The sequence below is a fragment of the Gobius niger genome (genome assembly GCF_951799975.1).
Source record: "Gobius niger genome assembly, chromosome: 18".
Classification (NCBI taxonomy): Eukaryota; Metazoa; Chordata; class Actinopteri; order Gobiiformes; family Gobiidae; genus Gobius; species Gobius niger.
In genome coordinates this window covers 7068820-7076562 of record NC_136869.1, presented here as the reverse complement: position 1 = coordinate 7076562, position 7743 = coordinate 7068820, and positions in this window count along the sequence as shown.

Genomic DNA, 7743 nt, shown 5'->3' with positions numbered 1-7743 from the left:
CACATAACATGTTTTTGGAGGTCGGGGAAACCGTAGCACCCGGAGGAAACCTGGCTGCCTTCAGTCTCCTCTGATCTGAAACGGTGCAGCGCTTCCTGGGTTTGTCCCTGTTTCAGAGCGTGGTGTCCTGCACTGGTCAGCTCCACCTCCTCCTTCTTCCTCCTCTCCACAACAGTCTTTCACCATCTTCTGGGAAGAGCTTAGCAGTTAATCTGTTTTATTCTCCAGTGAACATCCATTAGCCAGAACAATAGTAGAGACGTGTGGCTTAGATGTGAGTCTTGCCTGTATACCTCCTCGTTTGTCCCTTCCTTGTTTCCTGTAGCGCATCTTGTGACGCCTTCACTGTGCTGCAGGTGTGTGGGGCTCTTGGTGCCTCATCAGTGCTTCAGAAGAAGAAATTTGATACGTACCTGTCTGGTCTTTGTTTGTGCCCATGGAATAGTGTGCTAGCTTCCAACTTCACCCCCGTTTGGAGCTATAGGAATACACTGGGAGAGGCCAAATGCTAACAACAGCATCAACTCATCTAAGCTAAGGTAAGAGCATATCTCAGTATGTAAAAAACGGTGGCCTGTTCCTTTAAAAAGCTGCTTCTTCAGGACCATTACGGGCTCTCTGCAGTGAAAAAAATCCGCTGAACCTCCACAAAAACAGGGCAAGAAGATGTACAAAAGCATCCAGCAAAACAGTGCGGATCACAGAAACCACAAATGTAGTTCTCAGAAAAAAGGCAAAAGATGCAGCTGTACCAACAGAGAGGAAGGTTGCTGCTTGTTTATGTAGATTGCCATGATCAAACAATACACAAACAGCAGCAACAGCAATCTTTTACTAAAAAAAACACTTTCCTCACATCTCGATCTCTTGCTCAGCTTGTTCCTTTCATCGCGAAGTGAAAACAGTCATCATAGCTTCACTGCAGTGACACGAGCAGCAGCATGAGGCACAGACTTTCTTGCTTCTTCGCATTTTCCTCCTCTCTCTTCAATGAAACAGCCGCACAGCAAAGGAAAGCCAGAGGAGCGAGGGTGGGAGGGGCTTGCCGTGACATCGCGACAAAAATCAGGACGTGAAACTACTAAACAGAAGGATTGTCGAAGCCTCTGCCCTCCGTCTGAAACGACATGAAAACATCATGAAAGCGTCCCGCTGTCTGGCTGAAAGGCCTTGCGTCATTTACCCGCTCCATTCCAGTCTGGGTTGTACTTTTATTGTCTCGTTGCACCAGCCCGTTGCAATCCCGCGTCGTCACAGCTTACACAACACCGCCCGCCCCCCCCCCCCCCCAGACACCGCCATCCCCATTGTCTTTGTACAAAACCGCCATCAAAATCACTTATGCACCAAACTAAAAAGAACACAGGGGATTAAGAGCAGCAATCTCCAAAGGCTAAACATGAATGGACTTTTTTTTTTTCCTTTTTTTTGTACGATCACTGCCCACTCCAAAATCCGCAGACAATGGCATTAGTGGAAACAGAAATTAGGCGCACGTCACCCTGGAAGAGACAGTTCCCCTTTTAAAAGATAACGGCGCACGGAATAAATTAGGGGAGAAAAATGAAAATGTTTTATTATTTCGGCTTGATTTGTTTTAATTCAATTGCCTCGGCGCGGCGTTATCGGTGCAAGCGCGCCTTTGTTTTGCAGACGGCGCCGGGAATAAAAATGCAATGTTGTTTTTTTTTCCCCCCTCGCGTTTGATAAGGCGAGGTGCGCTGTCACTGGCAGCAAAAACAACAGTGGAGAATGTTAATGTTGTGTCCCTGGGCAAGACACTACAAGCACCTCTTATGGAGCGTGGAAGTGTGTCAGATGGAAAGAGACAGAGCGAGGCGCCGTGCTGTCTTTGGAAAGCGTCATTTTCATCATTTATTTTAAGTCTTTTTGCCGTGTGAGGAGTTTCCATGTTCTCCCGTCTTTCCCGTTTTTGTTGCTCATTTGATTGTTTATTTTGGGTTGTTTTCACCCTTATTAACATCTCGTTTTTGTTGCCATTTAGTAGCGTTTTTGTCAGGGATTTTTGTCGCTCAATTTTATCAAATTAATGTTTTTTTGTTTTGTTTTTTGTCGCTTTTGGGATGCTTTTTTGTCGCTCTTTTGATCCTCATTTCTATCTTGTTTTTGTCGTAGTTGTGACGCTTTTTCTGCAGATTTGTTTTTTTTTAAACACATTTTTGTTGATCTTTTGATGCTTGTTTTGCTGTTTTCATCTCGTTTTTGTTGTTCTGATCTGATGCCTTTTCCAAGAAGTTTTAAATTTGGGTAAGGGCAAACTGGAGGAAAAGTGCTCAGTTAATGCACGGTTAAGGTTTAAGTTACACTATTAAAGTTTAGGGATGTATCGGGTATCGGCCCAATACCACATGCTTGTACTCATACTTGTACTCATCCATGAGGTCTGCACACCTTCGAGACGCAGCTCTCAGCTGAGGAGAGAAAATAGCAACAAACTGGAGAATTCTTTAGTGGAAATACAGTATTCCACATAGAGCTGACTTTATTACAGACGACACTCCCTAAATCAGAGTCTGTGCTGGATTTAACCAGAGCTTAATGTTGTCAGTGCTGCAGCGTGGAGTCTGCCGTGTTTACAAGACACAGGCTAATGTTGCTAACTAGCCGCTAACGCGCGGCTAACAGTTTTGGTGATTCTTACACCGTTTTCTGCCCAGGGGCTTATTCATCTGAAAAAACTATCCCAGCGACTAAAAAGTCCTGAGAAAATCCAAATGAAAGAAATACAGCATGTCCATATTGAGCGAAAATGAGCTGCAGCAAAACAATTAAAAAGAATAAAGCACAGACTTTGAGGAGCTTTTCTGTCTATGATGGACAGTGTAATACAAATTTAAAATAATATTGAGTGAAAAATGGCATCTGTACATTTTAAAAATGTAGCCTACTTTACTTGAGGAAATGTAAATGAGTAAATGAACTAATTAGTACAAACTAATCTGCTGAAAAAGTCAATCTATAAACCGTCTATTCACTTGAAAAAGTATGTTGAAGAAAATGCCTTACTGATACGTTTTAGAAAACGTGGCATGGGTGCATCCCTATTAAAGTCACTTTGTAATAATATTGACAAGATCCTCGGAGTATAAATGAACAAACCAAGGGGAGATTAAAAAAAAAAGGTTGGGAACCACTATATTAGGGAACGAGAAGTGGATGTTCCAATTTCCAAGATCCTGGGTCAAGATCTGGAACTGGTCTCTGGAAGTCACAGTTTCATTTGTTCGGTCAGTCCACTGCTCCTGCAGGTTCTCCAGGCGGTGGCTTTGAATGATGGGCCAATGGCAGGGGACAAAACTCTCTCCGACAGTGACAGGACGTCTTGTGACTGGAAAGTTGGCGGTTTGAATCCCGGCTCCCTCTCCACCCACCTTTCCTAAATAATAATAACAGTAAGAAACCGTCAATCCCAATACACTGTGAGTGTATTTCCCTCCACCGCAACACTGCATAAAATCATCCAGGAATAACTCATTTTGCCCTTTGAGTAACTCATTTCAACACTTTAATGAAGAAATAAAAAACATCATTAATAATGTTATTTCAAGCAGATAATGAGTTTATGTAATTTTGAGTGTGGTGGCATCTTCTTTCCTGTAAGTGTAAAAAGACTTGCCTCAAGGACAGAGATCTTACAGTTAATTACGAAAATCAGAGGCAAATTGATTCATTTCCAGAAAATTTTACTTAATTTTAGATTATGTTTTGCAGAGAATAATTTACATTATATCATAACGTGCTTTATGGTGTATTTCCTCTTGGGTTTTCAGAGTAACGAGTAAAGTTAGTTTTGCATTTGCAGGTAATCTTAGCCTGGCATTATCCGTAAACTCCGGTCAAGTATAATTTCCCTACATGTTAGAGAATTACCAATGGTGTTCGAGAGGATTGATGAAGAACAGGCAGCAGTCGGGTTGTCTTATACAGGAGATGTTTATTTACCATCGGTACAGGACCCGGAAACATGAACTGGAGACATTGTGCTAGTCCTAACCAATCAAGTCTGTCTATGCTTCCACAGAAAAGGGATTAATCCCCTCTCAGAGCGTCAGACTGATACACAAGCAAACATTCAGTCGCTGAGTGTGGGCGCCTGAGCACCACAGTCAAGGCTATTTCAACCTGCAAAGACTCACAAAAACAGAATGACAATGTGAGTGTTTTATTAACGAACATGAATCATTATTGGGGCTCAGACCCCGGCGGAAGACTGAACGAACGAATGCATGGCTTTGATGAATGATAGCCATGATCTTCCCCGGAGCCTGGACCCTGATGGTGGTGGAAGAGACCTGGGTTGGCTACTTGACGATGAGCGGAGCCGAGGAGGAGCCAGGCGGAGAAAGGGGTGGAGGAGGGTCGTAGCACGGCTGGCAAGCGGCTGAGTGATTGACCAGGGAGCTTAAAAAGGGGATCCTGAGCGATGGGCGGCTGGTGAGGGGATGAGCAGCTGCGGTGATTGGCTGTTGTGAAGGTGCGGCTTGAGCGGGGTCCGCCATTGGACGATTGGTGTGAGCTGCCGGTGATGAATGAATGCAGCTGGTAGGTCTTCCAGGTTGAATTTGCACAAAAGCTTCATGACAGAGATAGTTCGACTGCACAGCTTGGCCCAGTATGATAAATAGCAATTTAATGTTCTCCTCCAACATTCACATCGTGGAGGTACTCGCATTATTTTGAACTTCCTGGCGAAAAGGACAATACAGCGCTGGTGGTGAAGCTGAAGAGGAAAACCCACGATGAAGCTCGCCCTCGCCTCCCAAACAACAACGCTTGAAGGACAAACTTAATGCACGAAACGCCACTCGTGATGCAGTGAAATAATAAAATAAGCTGTGTGTGTCTTTTGTTTTATTTTCCACTGGTTTGCCTTGAAAAATATCCCAATTCGATTAACTGCTTCACGTATGCTTCAAGTATCCAAACCTACACTAATGAGCAAGACACCGTGGCACAAACATGACTAGATCTGTATTTTTTTCTTCTTCTTGGTGTCATTTGGTGATATTTCATAATGGGAATCGCACTCTCTCATCTACAAACAGGTTGGGCTTCGCTTTAGCACTGGTTTAGTCTTGACTTCTTCCCGGTTTAACCCGGATTCCGTCCTGTCCGTGATCGGCACACGAGCGCTCCGGTCGCGTGGCTTCCCTTTCGTTTACGGCAGAAAAAAATGAGATTTCTTCCGCTAGGTGGGCAGCATAATTTCTATATTTAAGGCTAAAAAGACCAGAGCCATTATGCATGAATTTACCCGCTGCTTTCACATCCTTCTTGCTGTAATTGCCTCCACTTTTCCAGTTATAAAATTGGCTCTGGCTCGGTTCACATGCTGATATAATATAATATGTTTCCCTATAGCGACGGGTATCAGAGGCTGCAGACCTGCCGGAGGTGGACAGTTTCCTTCATTGCGCTCTCTATAAATGGAAGCCTATTCAACGAGCCGCACACGGTTGAATCTAAGGTCAAAGTTTCTCGACGTAATGAGGAACTTTGGCAGTATAATGCGGAATAATGATTTTATAATAATCAATACTGGTTTAGTCTCTGAGCTCTGTTCAATTCATCAAGTCGGATATCGATTGCGTAGTTACACCTGCATGCGGCGAGGTGATAGGAGAATGTATGATAAATATTAAAGGCAGACATCTACAGAAGACAAATTATTTCACGCGGCCAAGGGAACAAATGATGCCAAAGCGCAAGAATCTTTCAACTGATACAATGCAGTATTATCATTATCATTATTATAGTATTGTATTTGTATCTGCGGTAGTGAGGGCAGGGCAGCTCTGACTATGCACTCTGTAGTCATGAGTTTCAAACATTCTTTAAGGGTAAACTTGTCTTGCTATATGACACAGTAACAATGTTCAAAATTCTGTTCACGATTTCATTCACATAGGACTTTTTATGCTTATTGTTTCATGTTTTGAGAGAAGACTGAACTGCCAAAGCGATGCAAGATTCACCGGGATTTCAGAATATGTTTATAGAAGTCCAAAGCATAGGACTATCAAGTTTTGTACCCGAAAAATCTTAAAAGTGCATTATGCAACTTTTTAGAGTAGGGGAAAGCTGCAGACCCGGAGCTGAGACAGATCTACCTTGAAGCAAATCCACCGTGATAGTGCGCCCACTGATGGATAAGGCGGCTTTTAGGAAGGTTGATATTGATGTGAGGAGTTAGTAGGCTAGTTATAAACATTTTTCATGAAAACAAAATACAATTTTTACGAACAAAAAAAGTGTAAAGTGTAATTAGATGCTTCTGTTGCTTGAGACAGATAACATAACTTCGAACAGCATACAAATTGCTTGTTATTTTTGTTCCTAAACGATCCTAATCTTAACCTAACCCTAATCCTAACAACCCTAACCTACCCTAATCTTAACCTAACCCTAATGCTAACGATTTTAAACTAAACCTAGCAATAATTGTAAAACATAAATTATAAACAAATAATACCATCGTGGATCTGCTCCTACCAGCAGAGGGCGCAATGGGCTTGCACCACTTAAACAGTATTTACAGCAGAGTTTGAGTGAAAAAAACAAACATTGTCCATTGTGTAATTGGATGTACAATATCCCTCTCTCGCTTTGTCTTTTCTGTCAGCGTAGTATTTACTCTCACGGACAATTAATGAGTATAAAACCGTAACATGCTACGACACCTGCAGTGGCGCTCATAGCCTCTAGGCGTAAGAGTTATTTAGTACTGCTGTAATCTCTTTGTAGGTCACATACATGTTATAAAATGTGATGTTATAATGTCAGGTGTAGGGCAGGGGCCAATACAACCCTATGGGAGAAATACAGTTTTTGTGATGATTCCCCTCATCCGAATTTGATAGTGATTATTATTTTTATGGCTGAAAGTCCTTTCTATTGGACAACATCACGCTCATCATGTTTTTTAATATTGTCACCACTTTTGGACGCCTTTCAGAGAAAATAATGTGACATTTGTTTATATGCGCTGCCAGAGAAGACAATGAACTTTGATGCAGTTTTTGTTCCATGTGGATTCGCCCAGTGATGACTGAGACATTAGCCAATAGATACAGACGGCATCTCTGGTATCGCCCATATTTGGTCATGTTTGAAAACAGTTAAGGGGGAAACAATTTGAAGAAAAATCTAAACTTTCTCTAATTATTCAAAAACGACTGTAACAAACGCTGAATTATGAATATAGTTTTCAACTAAATAAAAGTACAAAGACATGGAGAGGAGCAAAGTGGTTCAACAGCCCATAAATACATAAATAACGGAGAATGCTAACTTGATGCTTCATGTTAGCATCGGGCTAATGCTAACGGTTAGCTAGCGCTTGCTACGACTGCCGTTTTTTCACTTCTACCGAACAATCTGCTGTGAGAAAACATCCATATGGGCCCGATTTACCCTTGACTTTATATATGTGTAAGAAATTAGTTCATATTCAACCAGAAAATGGTTAAAAAGAGTGGAAAATTGTGTTTCTCTAAAGATTCTATTTTCCCCCTCAGCGAAGCCACGCCCCCCTTCTATGACGAGATGCCGTCTGTATCTATAGAGCAAAAACAGTGCCCATTTCTCAGACAAAGAGAAAGTAGGTTTGGGGAACCATGTGCAAAAAAATAAATCGTGTTCAAGGTTTTGACAAAAGAGTCACGTTTTTGAGAAAGAGATACTGTGAGATTCGCCAGTTTATTCTATATATATATTCACCAA